At 44.4% G+C, this 17,001-nt stretch overlaps 1 long non-coding RNA gene across 1 annotated transcript; it reads right to left on the bottom strand.

The window, feature by feature from the left end:
• Positions 1 to 2,504: 2,504 nt before the first annotated feature.
• On the bottom strand, positions 2,505 to 14,178 carry LOC125447644 (uncharacterized). The gene is made up of 3 exons (XR_007246586.2): positions 14,087 to 14,178; positions 4,262 to 4,365; positions 2,505 to 2,949 (listed from the first exon to the last, which is right to left on the bottom strand). It is a non-coding gene; the product is annotated as an uncharacterized LOC125447644 (long non-coding RNA).
• Between the last annotated feature and the right edge of the window lie 2,823 nt (positions 14,179 to 17,001).

The following is a 17,001-nucleotide window of genomic DNA, read 5'->3' as shown; positions in this document are numbered from 1 at the left end:
ACCCTGTCCACCTGTGATGCCACTTTCAACAAACTATGTACTTGTACTCCTAGGTCCTTTTGTTACACAACACCCCTCAGGATCTTATCATATACTATATAAGTCTTACCTTGGTTTGACTTTCCACAGTACAACACCTCACGCTTATCTGTATTAGGTGGCATTTGCCAATCCTCAGCCCACTTTCCCATCTGATCAAGATCCCTCTGTAATTTTTGATAATCTTCGCTATCAACAATACCAACAGGCCCAAAGGATTTATCCAACTTAATGCACTTTAAGGCTGCAAGCACCTCTTCTCTTGTAATATGTATGAGGTCCAAAGCATCTCCACTTGCTTCCCTTATTTCCTTTGTTTCCATGACTCTCTGCTCATTAACTCTGAAGAGAAATATTCATTAAAAATCTCCCCCATCTCCTGCGGCTCCACACATAGATGGCCATGCTGATCTTTAAGGGAATCTATTGTCGCCTTAACCACCCTTTCACTCTTAATGTAGCTATAGAATCTCTCAGGATTATTTTTAACCTTCTCTGCCAGATCCCATACCCTCTTTTTGCTCTTCTGATTTCCCTGTTAAGTGTGCTCCTACACTTTTTATCGTCATCTAAGGATTCACTTGAGCGTAATAGCTTAAACCCTTTTTCTTTTGCCTGACCAGAACCCCAATATCGCTCATCAGCCAAAGAGTCCTAAACCTGCCAGCTTTTGCCTTCACCCTAACAGGGATACACTGTCCTTAGACTCTTGATATCACACCATTAAAAGCCTCCCCATTGCCAGCCATTCCTTTTCCTTCAAACAGACTTACCCAATCAACCTCTGCCAGATCCTGCCTAATGGCCCCTCAATTGGCCTTAATTATTTCAGCGCCTTAACCTGTTGACCTATCCAACCCTTTTCCATAACCATGTTAAAATTAAGACAGTTATGGCCACTAGACCCAAAATGCTCTCGGACTGACACTTCAGTCACTGGCTCAACCTCGTTTCTTAAGAGGACGTCCAGTTTTGCACCCTCCTGAATAGGGCCCTCTACATATTGATTTAGGAAACTTTCTTGGACACATTTGACAAATTCCATCCTGTATAGGCCTTTTATACTCTGAGTGGCCCAGTCAGTACGGGTGAAATTAAAATCTCCAACCAATACTACACTATTATTCCTACAGGTATCTGCAATCCCTCTACACATCTGCTCCTCCAGCACCTGCTCACTATTTGGGGTCTACAATGCAGTGCCAACAGAGTGATTATCCCCTTCTCATTTCTAAGTTCCAACCATGTGACCTAATTTCATGGCACCAACCCCCAACACACTCACATCTTCCAAGTAATAAATGACCTCCTTATTCTTCCTTCCAAACTATAAAACCTCACATTTACCTGTGTTAAAAACAAAGGGAATCAGTGAAATGCGCTCCATTGGTTGGACTCATACCTAGCACATAGAACAACACAACCAGTTAAGTGCCATTTCAGTGGCATTTGCCTTGATTGTCACTGTTGGCCTCACTTGGTAACTTTTCACCTCTACCCTTTGGGACAGGGTAGGGGTCATTTCAAGGTAGTTAACTGCCACCCATTGCTCCTTTGTTTATAATGTGTCCAGGTGTTGCCTAATGACCAGTGGTAGAGTGTTGACTACTGGAGAGTCCAAACAAAAGAGATATATTGTCTTTAGTTCATAAAACATTTTATTACATGATGGCAATAAATACAGCTTACATTGCTGGTAAGGCATAATTACTTCGGACTCTCAGGAGGTGTAAATAATAAACCTGGTCCTCGTAAAGGCGAACATAAAAGTCCATCCAAAGACTGGGGTGGTATTGTCACTCCGTGGTTAGCATTGCTGCCTCACAGCACCAGGGACTGAGGTTTGATTCCAATGTCAGGCACCCATCTTTGTGAAATTTGCACATTTCCCCTGTGTCTGCATGGATTTCCTTCCACAGTTCAAGATGGGCAGGCCAGGTGGATTGGCCATGCTGAATTGCCTGTAGTGTCTGGGGATGTACAAGCTTGGGGGATTAGCCATGGGAAATGCAAGGTTAGGGGATGGGTTTGGGTGGTGTGCTTTTCAAAGGCTCAGTGTGGACTCAATGGGCTGAGTGGCCAACTTCCACAGTGTAGGAGATTCTATGACTGTGTCAATCATCATCAGATTGTGTGGGGCTAATGTAACTTCAATATTAACTCTTTCAGAACAATTACCTTATATAGTAATTTCCCCCAAGGTTTTTTTTTCCAATGGGTCACTCATTATACAATGTGCATAATTATATTGTCATGACCAATACGCACCTCTCCACAATTCTCTCACAATTGACAACACAAGTATGGGTGGTCTGAACAGCTCAAGATCCTCGGCTTATAAACTGACTTTTTCCCAGCCACCATCAGTTCTGAGGAAGGGTCACCGGGCCCGAAACATTAACTCTGTTTTCTCCTTCACAGTTGCTGCCAGACCTGCTGAGCTTTTCCAGCAACTCCTGATTTTATTCATGATTTTCTGTGCATGTGCTCTCTTTGAATTGGAAGAATCTTCTGCTTGGGGACTGCTGGACTTGAATTCAGACACATGGGCCATTTCTCCACTGGAAGATCTTCTATCTGCTGGATATTCTTCACAGAGGATAACATAGTTGTAGACCTTGTCATTTCCTTATCTGATGGACCCTTAAACTCCTGGCTGTCCTACGCAGATAAATTATTCTCTGCTAACCCATGTAGAGCTTTAAACTCATGCAAATGTTTACATAAGTGCTGGATCCAGTGTCCTGGCTTTCTGGGCCTGGCAACATACTTCTTGATGCTGAATGCCTCTAGTTGTCCTCCGTGTTGCTTGAATGATGAAGCAAACTTTTTCCGACTCAGTCGTATTACTTCAAGATTGCTGCTCACTCAGAACGCTCTCCGTCACTGGCATTGACAACTCTGCTTTAGCTGATGGAGGAGTAAACATTCCCACTATCACTGTAAAATAATAGGCTGTAACTGTTGACATGTTAAACAGCTGTCTTATACCGACACACACAGTCTCACTAGATTCCTTCTTCTATTTGGATTCTGCTGTGAATTTAGGAAGCCCAGCTGGTTGATCAATAACTATATGTTCATGGAGTTCAAATCTAGATGGCATACTTTTAAGGTGAAATGAGAAAGATTTTAAAGGAACCTGCAGTGTAACAGTTTCACATAGAAGTGGCTCGTATGTGGAATGAACTGCCAACGAAGTGATAGATGCTGTTACAGTTACAACATGTAAAAACCATATAGACAGGTACATGAATAGGAAATGTTTAGAGGGATATGGGCCAAATGCAGGCAAATTGGACTAGTTTAGTTTGAGAAACTTGGTCAGCATGGACTAGTTGGACTGAAGGGTCTGTTCCCATGCTGTATGACTCTATGACTCATGACCTGTTGTTCTCTGAGAGGTTACCAATCTCCAAAACATATAAGACCATGAGACCATAAGACATAGGAGTGGAAGTAAGGCCATTCGGCCCATCAAGTCCACTCCGCCATTTAAATCATGGCTGATGGGCATTTCAACTCCACTTCCCTGCACTCTCCCCGTAGTTGTTGATTCATTGTGAGATCAAGAATTTGTAAACCTTTGCCTTGAAGGCATCTAACGTCCTGATTTAGTTGAAGATGTGCATGCAGCTTCAAAAAATTAGGATTGTGGACAATGTACATGGCTTTTAATTCTCTAATGTTTGTTGGAGTGTATGCATTGCAGTGTAACCTGTAGCATTCCTATGCTTTTGTCTATTCTTCCACTAGCACTATAGGCAGTTACTGTGCTTCATCAGGCACGGGAACTGGTCTGGTAGGACAATAAGACTTGCTCATGTATAAAACTTAAAATGTACAGGATGTCTATTGACATGGACAAGCTCTGTCTCTTCCGGCTTGACTGGATCAGTGGCTTCCCCTATGAGTATCTGGGTACTTTCTTTAATGGAGATAGCTTGTTTAATAGTGGTGAGTGCTCTACTATGTAGACTTCTTTGCAAGTGTGAGCACCAAAATTTCCAATGTTCTCAAACAATGCCTTTTGTCCATTTCCAGAAGTGACCTACTGCGTTCCTGATCTAGCACCCTTTTGTCATAGCTGAGTTTTGTCTATGCTTGTGACATGGTTTTGTTCCATTTCCCTAACACTGGTGTTTATGATTTGATGTTTGGCTTATGTTTTGTGCTAGTTTGTCGCATGCTTCATTAAGGTGTCCATACTTTATGAATTTACCCTTTTAAAGTAGGGTTGGCGGTCTTCTGGTATCCACAAGTCCCTCTGGTGTTTGTTTCCAGCATGATTTAAATAGTTTTCTCCAAAGTTGAATCTTCTTTGGACTGTAAGAAATTAGAGAAAGTTTAATCGGAAATTCCAATAATAACTCTATCTCTTGTGAATTCTGATTTCAAAAGTCCAGTTTAATAACTTCTTCTTACTATTGGAGTAATTAATGAAATTCACTACTGATTCTTTTGTTAAATTTTGTTCATTCAAGATTTTCTTGAAATGATTTGCTCTTAATTTGACGTAATCATTAAATGGTTTTACAAAATCTTCAAGGCATTTGTACTCTCTTTAATATTCTTTTGATTAATAACAGCATCTACTAATAGACACACTGAATGCAATAGTATCTTAATTTATTCTGCTTAAGACCCAGTGTTTAATTTTGAAACAATTCTGTATCTCAAGTACAGTCTCCTTCAATAAGTCAAATGTTGTGTTCTGTATCTTCTGACTTTGAATCTTTGAGGAAGCATTTTGTTTCCTTCAGTTTCTTCTCAATAAGTTTAATAATCCTTATTACTGTGAAGCTATTTTAAATCAATATCATTTCAGTACAATGGATAATATGCTGTTCTTCAATGCTGTTTTAAATTAATTTACTGTAGACCTTGTTACACACTATGAAAGTATTTGTTTGCATTTACTTTATTTGTCAGTCCTTCTAAAACTCTGCATTGTCTTGACATCATGTTAAATTCTTCAATAAAGCTTTAAATTTTGTGCTCCTGAGATGCTGCTGGGCCTGCTGTGTTCATCCAGCCCCACACTTTGTTATCTTGGATTCTCCAGCATCTGCAGTTCCCATTATCTCTTTAAATTATACGACTGGTTGTCCCACAATGGTTTACTGCTTTCAAAATTCTGATTCTTGGTAACACTCTATCTCTGCTACTTACTGGGTTTACCAGCGTTATTCAGATTTTCCTGATCATTTTAACAATTAGATTGTGGTTTTCCAACTTTTTTCTGTGTTCTCCCACCTTCTTGAGCCTAGATGGAGTATTCTCACTTCCTCTCAGGCACAAATGGGCTAATTATTATCTTTCACAGTGTAAAACAAAAAAAATTTCTTCTGCCCCATATTCTATGGTTGCAGTCTTTATAAATCTTCCCGCCTAAATCAGTATTTAATTTCTGAGTTCATTTGAAGAGTGCTAGAATACAAGAACAGGTATGTATTTCTGAGGCTGTATAAGACTCTGGTCAGTCCGCATTTGGAATATTGAGAGCAGTTTTAGCCCCTATATCTAAGGAAGGATATTCTGGCATTGGAGGGGTTCAGAGATTTTGCGTCTGTACTTAATGGAGTTTAGAAGGTTGAAGGGGGTTCTGCTTGAAACTTACAGAATATTGTGAGGTCTGATTAGAGTTGACATGGAGAGGATGTTTCCACTAGCAAGAGCGTCTGGGACTCAAAGGCACAACCTCAGAGTGAAGGGACGTCCCTTTAGAATTGAGGTGAGGAGGAATTCCTTGAGCCAAAAGGTGTTGATTCTGTGGGACTCATTGCTGCAGAAAGCTGTGGAGACAACATCATTGACTGCATTTGAGACAGAGATAGACAGGTTGTTAATTAATAAGGGGATCGAGGCTTACAGGGAGAAGGCAGGAGAATGGATTTAAGAAACCTACAGGGGAAGGCAATGGCCGAGTGGTATTGTCACTCGATTAGTCCAGAATCCCAGGTAATGTTTGAGGGACCTAGGTTTGAATCCCACTGTGGTAGATAGTGGAATTAAAATTCATTAAAAATCTGGAATTAGAAAGTCTAATGCTGACCATGAAACCATTGTCAATTGTCAGGAAAAACCCAACTGGTTCACTAATGTCCTTTAGGGGAGGTAACTGCCATCCTTACCTGGTCAGGCCTACATGTGACTCCACAACCACAGAAAGTGGTTGACTCTTAATTGCCCTCTGGGCAACTAGGGATAGGCAATTAATGCTGGCCTAGCCAGTGATGCCCTCATTCCATGAATGACTATTAAAAAAAGTCATGATCAAATGGCAGAGTAGACTCAATGGGCTGAATAGCCTAATTGTGCCCCTCTAGAAATGGTCTTATGGAAATGGTTGGACTAGAGCTCTAACTTGAGGTATATAGGATATGTTGAACCAGTGTTGCTCATTCACAGAATGCAATGGTCTTTCCTTCCAGGAAGACAGTTGGTGGTAATTAAATTCAATGTGTTATTAGATTAGTCTCAGTATTGGTGACACAACAATGGAGTTAATTATCATGAAAACCTATCTGATTCATTAACATCTTTTACGGGGAGAAATCTGCCATCCTTACTTGTTTTAGCTTGCATTGGACTGAAGACTCACAGTACAGTGGGTAACCCTAACTTATCTGAAATAACTGGCCTGGCCAGCCACTCAGTTGTATGAAACTACTTGCATTTTTAATGGTACTGTCGGTATACCGACATTATATTGTCTTCAACGGTTCAAGGAAGGATAGCTACCACCTTCTAGAGGAACAGTTAGAGAGAACCAGTGAGTGCTGGCCTAGCTAATGTTGCCCAATCTCACGATAGTATAAATATTGGAGGTGGTCAACATCTGATATGACAGCTGAAGCATTAGATAGAAGCTGGGGGCAGAGTTTGGGGGTCCAATAGGACAGCTGGCTTGTGATGCAGGCTACCACCAACAGCATGGATTCAGTTCCTATACTGACTGAGATTATCATGAAGGACTTTCCTTCTAAACATCTCCCTTCACCTGGAGCATGGTGACCCTCAAATTAAACCGCCATCAGTCAGCTTTCTCTATTGGGACAGCAGCCAATGGTCTGATACGGCTGAGGTGACTTTGCCTTTACATGCAGGGTGGGATGTATTCAGAGTTTGCAAGGAATTAAGAGGGGGAAAGGTTAATCATTGATTAACCAGAAAGATAATTAACGTATTACACTAGACAGTGCGGTCAGAAAGCATTGGATATTCAAAGAACATTAATGTCTTGTACCATTTCAGGTGGTGCAAGAGAGTTGACAGTCGAATGGACAAGAGAAGTTTCAAAGTGAAGGAAAGCAAATTTAGGATTACCATCAGGATGTTTCTTTACCTGACCCAGAATTCTATCTGAAAGAAAAGGGCAGGTATGGGGTGCTACTTTGAGGACATTTTTCTCTGCTGACCACTAACATGTGGAATGAATTGAAAGAGAGCAAATAGTTTCAGAAAAGAGATAATGGGAACTGCAGATGCTGGAGAATCTGAGATAACAAAGTGTGGAGCTGGATGAACACAGCAGGCCAAGCAGCATCTTAGGAGCACAAAAGTTGACGTTTTGGGCCTAGACCCTTCATCAGCAAAGGGGGATGGGGGTGAGGGTTCTGAAATAAATAGGGAGAGAGGGGGAGGCGGACCAAAGATGGATAGAGGAGAAGATAGGTGGAGAGGACAGTATGGGGAGGCAGGGGGTAGGAAGGGGATAAGTCAGTCCAGGGAACGGACAGGTCAAGGGGGTGGGTTGAGGTTAGTAGGTAGGAAATGGAGATACGGCTTGAGGTGGGAGGAGGGGCTAGGTGAGAGGAAGAACAGGTTAGGGAGGCAGGCATGAGCTGGGCTGGTTTTGGGATGCAGTGGGGGGAGGAGAGATTTTCAAGCTTGTGAAATCCACATTGATGCCATTGGGCTGCAGGGTTCCCAAGCGGAATATGAGTTGCTGTTCCTGCAACCTATGGGTGGGATCATTATGGCACTGCAGGAGGCCCAGGATGGATATGTCATCTAAGGAATGCGAGGGGGAGTTGAAATGGTTCGCGACTGGGAGGTGCAGTTGTTTATTGCGAACCAAGCGGAGGTGATCTGCCAAGCGATCCCTAAGCCTCCACTTTATTTCCCCAATGTCGAGGAAGCCACAATGGGTTCAGCGGATGCAGCATACCACATTGGCAGATGTGCAGGTGCACATCTGCTTAATATGGAAAGTCATCTTGGGGCCTGGGATGGGGGTGAGGGAGGAGGTGTGGGGACAGGTGTAGCATTTCCTGCGGTTGCAGATGAAAGTGCTGGGTGTGGTGGGGTTGGAGGAGAGTGTGGAGCAGACAAGGGAGTCGGGGATTGAGTGGTCTCTCCAGAAGGCAGACAAGGGTGGGGTTGGAAAAATGCCTGGAAAACCTTTCTCCCTCTTAATTCCTTGCAAACTCTGAATACATCCCACCCTACATGTAAAGGCAAAGTCACCTCAGCCTTATCAGACCATTGGCTGCTGTCCCAATAGAGAAAGCTGACTGATGGCGGTTTAATTTGAGGGTCACCATGCTCCAGGTGAAGGGAGATGTTTAGAAGGAAAGTCCTTCATGATAAAAATGTCAGATTGTAGATGGCGGAAGTGTTGGAGGATGATGTGTTGTATCTGGACGTTGGTGGGGTGGCATGTGAGGACTAGTGGGATTCTCTTTTGGCGGTTCTGGCGGGGGTGGGGTGTGAGGGATGAGGTGCGGGAAATGTGGGAGACGCGGTTGAGTGCGTTCTCGACCACTGTGGGGTGGGGTTGGGGGATAAGTTGCGGTCCTTGAAGAACAAGGACATCTGGGATGTACGGGAGTAGAATGCCTCAATCTGGGAGCAGATGCGGTGGTGCCGAAGGAATTGGGAATAGGGGATGGAATTTTTGCAGGAAGGTGGGTGGGAGGAGGTGTATTTCAGGTAGGTATGGGAGTCGGTGGGCTTGAAATGGACATCGGTTTGTAGGCTACGTTTGTGGGATCATGCTAATGGCCAACTTTGGAAATTGAGAAAATAGTCCTTTATATGTTAATGAAGGGAGGTAGTATTTCCTTTTAGGAATTATAACATCTAAACTCATTAGGATGAAGAAAATTCCACAATTTCCACAATTACTGTGTTTACTGCAGCTAATTTGACCCTTGTCCTTAGTGGTGCAATCGCATTACCCAATCCTCGAGCGGGCAAAGGAATTTTAAACTGTTGGTTTCTTGTGTCCTCCCACATTCTGTTTTGGCTTTCACATTTAATTCTCTGAAGCATTTTCTCCTGCTTCCCCTCTCCTCCCCCACTTTGTATACAAGATTGTTAAATCATTTGCATTTATATAAGGTGAATGTGCTGGAATTTCCCTGCCATCCAGTCCAAACAGGAAGCTGAATTCCGGCTGAATTTTAGGCAATAGCAACCTCTGCTGTCCATGATCATGAAGGTGGCTCACACAGGACGACTGAGCTGAGAGTCTTCATCGTCACTGTCAGAAGGTCTCAAGATTATTGCTAGATTGTCTTATGCCAGCAGAACTTGGAGGATTGTCAATTGTTGCAGGGCTGAAACTACTGGGTCTTTATGTTGGCTTTGGCCTGATGCCAATTCAGTGATGACCCAACCAGGGGTATGGTCTCTGTTAGTGCCTACATCCCAGGCTGAGGTACACAGTACAGTCAGGGCGACGATAAAGAAAGTGGAGGGAGGGTCGCCTGTTGACCAGACCTCCTCTGTGAAGAATATCTCTCCTCCCGGATTTGTGCAGGTTCCACAATTCCACCCCAGCCTGTCCCTTCCTTCTGGACGCCCCTCATTTTGGTTCTCTTACTGGAGGGTGATACCGTACGACATTTATGGCACCCACAGATTCCACAGGAATGAGGTGAGCGTTCCCTCTCCCTCCTGCCTGCGGCAGCATTGTCCGCCCTCATCCTGACGGCCACCTCTGTGTGTGGCTGCATCAAACTGTGCATAGACCCTTGGTATGCAAACACCAAGTATCACTGCGTACTGAAGTTCTACCTGACCATGGTGTGGCGAAGGATGAGGCTGGGCTTGTTGCCACAGAATGCTCCAACAGTTGGGCTGTTATATATCACCCGGCCCTCATGGCAGAACTTACAAAGAGAAACACCTTTGACCATAAGTCTATCAGGACATGGTCAGCATGTAGCCATCCTCAACTGCCTGTGGGAAAAGGAGAGGATGGATCCTCCTGCATGCATGCCTGTGCAGACTGTCAAAATCATTTGGCAGAATGCCTCATCACCAAAGCTTTCCAACAAGCACTAAGGAAGTCTGCAGGAAGATGCTGTAGTTTGTGTCGAGGTTCACCCTGAGCAGCTCTGTGACGTGGGGAAGTTTGTGCTCTATGGCCTGTTTCCTGGGGCACACACCAAGACCAACACCAGCTGTTCCTGGAGGACTACCAACACTGTCAAAGATGCACTTTGGTCTGTCAAAACTTGCTGACCTTCCAGAGCAAGGAATTGACCCCAACCAAGTGTTGCAGACTGGCACACCCCAAAGTCCAGGGTATATTCTGAGGGATGCACTAAAGCTTGGGGCAGGAATTGCCAAGGTGCAGTGTGGGAAGACCACTATCTGAGGTCTTTCTGCTTAAGGTAAATGGAGGTCCGTTCTGTTACTGGGCCCTCCAGGTGCCTCAAGTGTATGTAAATATAGTCTTAAATAACTAAGGAATACCTTGGGTTTGTTTGTTCTACATACGTGAAGACTGTGTACAGAATTGAACTGCTGTAGTGACTATGTATTTATATAGAGATGTTTACAAATAAAGTATATTTTGAAATTTAAAAAATGTCTCTCGCCTCTCTCTCCAGGGATGTCACACAATCAACAGCACTCAATACCCAGTGGCCATGCCTTCTAACTCCCCTTTTGGCGCAGCTGGGATCTGCAGGGTGTGGTTTGTCAGGTCCCAGCCTCAGTGTTGATTTAGCTCATCTCTACCACTGTGATGAGAAGGATAAGGTTGGTCCCTACCTCTCCTCACCTTACACCCCAGCAGCCTCCATGCTCCTCTGCCATTCCTAGCCACCACCATACACATCATCCACTCCCCTTCCCTGGCAGTATTTCAAAGGGATGTTCCCCCCACCAATGGTCAATTCCTCAGTTGCCCCCAACATCACCCGTCACCTCCATTTCTTAGGATACCCAGCTGTGCAAGCACAGGAGAGGCAACACCTGCCCTTCAGTGACCTGTGTACTGGTGTGCAGGACGCAAGTTTGCAAATGTGACAATATTTGGAAGCATTGCAAACTATGAGGTGGATAGTATATAACTCCAAAAGGACGTTGACAAATTGATGGAATCGTAGAAAGATGGCAGATGAGGTTCAATGCAGAGAAGACCAAGATGATCTATTTTGGTAGAAAGAACTTTGAAAGACAATATATAAAAAGGGTACAGTCATAAAGGGATTCAGGAGCAGAGAGACCTAGAATTATACATGCACAGACCATTGAAAGTGGCAGGATTGGTGGAGAGAGCAGTAAAGCAGACAATGCCCTTGATTTTATTAGTGGGGGAAAAGAGGACAAGAGCAAGGAGGTAATGTTGCACTTGTATAAGACAGTTGTTAGACCTCAGATGTATATAGTCGTAGGTGCTACATTACAGAAAGGATGTGAATGCATTGGAGAGAGTGCGTTGCTGTTTACACAAATTTTGGTCCTAGGGATGAGGAACTTCAGTTATAAGGATAAATTGAAGTTATAATTGAAGGAGAGCACCTCTGCTTAGTCTGCAGTCACAATTGAGCTCAGCAATTTAAAATCACACCACAGTTTAATTTTGTGTGGGCTTATTGTTATCTGGTTTCATTTTATTGCATGGCAGAGTCTGCTGCAAATGCCATCACCAGACAGAGCAACAATTGCACAGGTGCAGGAAGGCAGCATTGCACAGCGATGTACTGTCCAGCCAGGAACAGGCAGCTGCCACCTGTCACAAAGATGGTGCTGTCCGGCCAGGAACAGGCACCAAATGCCTGTGACAAAAATGGTGCTGTCCAGCCAGAAACAGGCAGCTGCTGCCTGTCACAAAGATGGTACTGTGCAGCCAGGAACAGGCAGCTGCTGCCTGTCACAAAGATGGTGCTGTCCAACGAGGAACAGGCACGAACTGCCTGTGACAGAAATGATGCTGTACAGCAGGGGTGGTAAATGTCAAATACTAGGGAGCACAGGTTTAAGGTGAGAGGATGAAAGTTTAGAGGAGCTGTGCGAGGAAAAGTTTTTACACAGGGCGGTAGGTACAAGCTGCCGTGGGAGAAGGTAGAAGCCACTGGATGTAAAAAAAATTCAATGGCACTAATTTGAAGAGGTTCTCCCTGGAGTTCTGACATCTATCTAGGTGCTAGAGATGATACTGACAATGGCATACCAGGGCCAATTCAGACAACAGTAAAAGGTCAAGCACATTGTTTTGAGTTTGGACTGATACGTCAACCAGAGAAGGATGACAAAATTTTCTTCCCTAAAGACCATTGGTGAGCTGGATGGGGTTTTACAAAAATTTACACGGTCATCAACAGAATTTTAATTCCACTTTTTAAAAAAAATTCAGATTCCACCATCTGCTGTATTGGGATTTAAAGACCAGTGCCCAGGACATTCCCTGGGTCATTGGATCAGTAATCCAGTAAAAATACCCCTAAAGCATCAATGCTGTCAATAGTAAGGGAGGGAGGGAGGTCTGTCTGTGGAGACTGTCCCTTATCTGCCAGTATTTTGACCATGCCCAGTGCACTCCCACTTGTCTGCCTCAACTTGGGAGACTCTGTGGGAAGCTGAATGTGCATAGCAAGGAGGTTTGCCAGTTTGTGAGAGGCTGCTTTATGATACTGAGTGACATTAACAGTGTCAGTTCAATCACTGTACTGGCCAAGGTTATTACGAAAGCCCAACCTTATCAACGTCTGGCACAGTTAGCACGGCTACCTCACGGCGCGAGGGGCCCAGGTTCGATTCCAGCCTCAAGCACTTTCTCCTAGTGTCTGCATGGGTTTCCACTGGGTGCTCCGGATTCCTCCCACAGTCCAAAGATGCGCAGGTTAGATGGAATGGCTATGCTAAATTGCTCATAGTGCCCAGGGATATGCAGACTGAGTGGATTAACCATGGGAAATGCATGGTTACAGGGATAGTCTGGAGGCCTGGGTCTGGGTGGGATGCCCTTCGGAGGTTGGTGTGGACTCAGTGGGCCAAATAACCTGCTTGTATGAACCTCGCCCCTCACTTGAGTCATGGTGAGCCTCAGGTTAAACTCACCACCCGTCAGCTCTCTCTAATGAGAGAACAAATACAATCCCCTGGGACTGTGGCAATTACCACTTCATTTGATTGAATTTGGAATGGGAACGGAGACCAATGGGCCCAATATCCCGTGGGCCTTCCAACAGGGGTGAGCCTGAGGGGCTTTAGAACATAGAACAGTACAGCATAGGCCCTTCAGCCTTCCATATCTGTACCGAACATGAATCCATTCTGAACTAATCCCATCTGCCTGCACATTGTCCATATCCCTCTATCCCCTGCAAATTCATGTGTCTGTCTAAATGCCTCTTAAACATGGCTACTGTCTATGCTTCTACCACCTCCCCATGGCAGCATGTTACCCTCTGTGTAAAAATAAACTTCCCTCGCACATCTCCTTTAAATTTTCACTCTTTCAACTTAACGCCCCTTAGTATTTGACATTTCCACCTTGGGAAGAAGACTCTGACTATTTATGCTATTCATGCCTGTCAATCTTACATACTTTTATGGATTGTCCCTCAGTCTCTGACGCTGGAGAGAAAGTCCCTCAGTCTCTGACACTGGAGAGAAAACAATCCAAGTTTGTCCAATCTCTTCTTATAGCTTATACACTCCCAATCCAGGAAACATCCTGGTAAACCTCTCATGTACCACGTCCAAAGCCTCCACATTCTCCCCATACCATGGTGACCAGAGCTGCATATAATACTCCAAATGTGACCGAGCTAAAGTTTCATACAGCTGCAACATGACTTACCAACTTTTGAACTCAGTGCCCTGACTCCAAATTGTTGTATCAGGACAAGAGGCTACTCAGGGTTTCTGTGGAGGAAGCTGAGAGAGTGTGTATATTATGAAGTGTTGTGTAAGGAGCCAGAACTGAGCACATGACAATAAGACAACAAATGTCATCATGTGATGTGATGTCACATGATCCTGCCTCTTGTAGCGAGATGAATCTACAGTGGGATGTTTCTGAAATAAACTTCACATTTTCCTTAGCTCAGCAGAGTTTGTAAGTATTCTTTAAGCAGCTCAATGAGACCGAGAATATTACAAGGAGCAGCATGTAGAATGTCAGTAGGGCCACCGAGGCAAACTGTAAGTGAAGTGTTTTATCTTTATTTCATTTGCTTAAAGTCTTGCCAGCCCTTTCATTGCCCTGTATCATTGCCTTTCATTGCCCTGTATCATTGCCTTGGAATTGGCATTGTGGTTCATGTAACCTGCTGGACCTTCCTACTTTAGCCTTGTACACGGTGATTGGACACGTGCCAGAGAGCTGCTGATACCCAATAAATTCTAACCACCACCCCACACCCCCACCACCCACCCCAGACCCAGGGTCTCTCTGCAGAGGGGAGGAGGCAATGAACAGCTGATCTCACTGAGGCTTAAGATAATTAAAGGATTCAATTCAGTGAATAGGAAAGTGTTATCTCCTGTCACAGGGAGCATAATGTTCAATTGTTTCATAAAAACCAAAAGAACTGCAGATGCTATAAATCAGGAACAAAAAGAAAGTTGCTGGAAAAGCTCAGAAGGTCTGGCAGCATCTGTGGAGGAGAAAACAGAGTTCTGAGGAAGTGTCACCGAACCCAAAACGTGAACTTGTTTTCTGCTTCACACATGCTGCCAGACCTGCTGAGCTTTTCCAGCGACTTTGTTTTTGTTCAGTTGTTTTATGTTTGATTAAATGAGCCTATTTATTGCTGATGCTCACTTGGATGTGGGCTCAGAAAATTGAATAAAGCTGCAAGGTGGCTACTGGGAGTATGAGAGAGAGAGTGTAGGCATTTAAAAACAAAATTCTTGTGAAGAACTTTCTTACACACACAGAAGTCAGTATTTTATCTCTGAGATTTAAAATACGCACTCACGAGAATTCAAAAGAAAGCACATAACATAATGACAGGACGCACATTTTCACACAAAGGGGAGTAGGAATCTAGAATGATCTCTCAAACAAAAGGTTACTGAGGCCAAGGGTCAATTGAAACATATGATATTGAGATTGAGAGATTTTTGAGTCAAGGGATTACGGGATATGGAGCTGAGGTGGGTTTGCGGAGTTGAGGTACCGAGCAGCCATGATTTGGCTGAATGGCAGAAGTGGTTCAAGGGGCTGAAAGGCCTCAGCCTGCTCCTATGACCAGCTCGGGGTTGGGGGGGTGGGGGGGGGGGGGGGTGGGGGGGTGCGCTGAATGGACCTCTCCTGCTCCTTTAAGAACCTATGGCATCAGAAAAGAGGAACAGAATCAAATCTCTCTTGGAATTGTGAGAGTTTCATGCTGGGATTTATCAAGAACTGCATTCTGGCAACAGAAGGCAAACAAAGATCCTTATCTTACTTCAGCTTTACAGACTCGGAATTTTCAGCTGTATCATTGAGGGATGCATGCCAGTAACAATGATGGACGGGAATGTTCCCTTCCGTCTCACTAAGCGGTTACAAATTCTCCCAACAACTCCAAAGGAAGAGAAGGAATTAATTTGCAATAATATTACACCTTCCAAGAATCCTCAAGAGCTTTTGAGTCAATCAGTTCAAAACAGTGGCTGCAGTTCTGACGAGCCAATCAGAAACCAGCCTGCTCAATTAACAACATCCTGGGAGTTACCATAGACCAGGCATTGACTGGGACTAGTCATTATAAATACTGTGGGGGTTACAAAGGGACAGACTGATGCCTCATAGTGCCAGGAACCCGTGTTTGATTCCTCGGGCAATGGTTTATGTGGAATTTACACATTCTCCCTGCGTCTGCGTGGGTTTCTGCCGGGTTCTCGGTCCAAATGTGTGCAGGTTAGGGTGGATTGGCCATGCTAAATTGCCTGTAGCGTCCATGGGTATGTAGGTTAGGTGGAGTAGCCGTAGGGAATGCAGGCTTAAGGGATAGGGTAGAGGGTGGGTCTGGGTGGGATGCTCTTTGGAGGCAGGTGTGGACTTGATAGGCTGAATGGCCTGCTTCCACACTGTAGGGATTCTACAATTCAAAAGCAGCTCAGAGCTGTGAGTTCTGCAGCAAATAATGCCGTCCTGACTCCCTGAAGCCCGTCCACCATCTACAAAGCACTAGTCAGGGGTTTGATGGAATACTATCACTTGCTTGGATAAATGCAGCTCCAACAACACTGAAGAAATTCAACATCTTTGAAGGCAAAGCAGCTGCTTGTTTAACACTACATTCTTCAACTTTAACCTCCATCACTGACGCGCAGTAACCGCGGTGTGTACCATCTACAAGATGTACTGCTGAAATTCATTAAAGTATCTTCCAAACCCATGACCACTACCACCTAGAAGGACAAGAACTGCGAATACATAGGAACTCCATCATCAGCAAATACCTCTCCAAGCCACCTGACTTGGAAATATATTGCCATTCCTTCAGTGTCACTGGGTAAAAATCCCGGAACTCATTCTCCAATGGCATTGTGGGGCTACCTACAGGACATGAACTGCAGATGTTCAAGAAGTTGGCTCACTTTCAACTTCTCAAGGGCAGTTAGGGATGGGATATAAATGCCCACATACCAATGATAACTACGACAGGCTTGAGGAGCCGAATGACCTCCTCCTGTTACGATGATAGTCTCGAGGGGCTGAATGGCCATACATTGAGAAACGATCTTGGTTGAGGGCCACAGGACAACAAGGCTTCACATGCA

The sequence above is a fragment of the Stegostoma tigrinum genome, chromosome 39 (assembly GCF_030684315.1).
Source record: "Stegostoma tigrinum isolate sSteTig4 chromosome 39, sSteTig4.hap1, whole genome shotgun sequence".
In the NCBI taxonomy this organism is placed as follows: domain Eukaryota; kingdom Metazoa; phylum Chordata; class Chondrichthyes; order Orectolobiformes; family Stegostomatidae; genus Stegostoma; species Stegostoma tigrinum.
The sequence above is the reverse complement of the archived record's forward strand: the minus strand, read 5'-3'. Positions and strand labels throughout refer to the sequence as shown.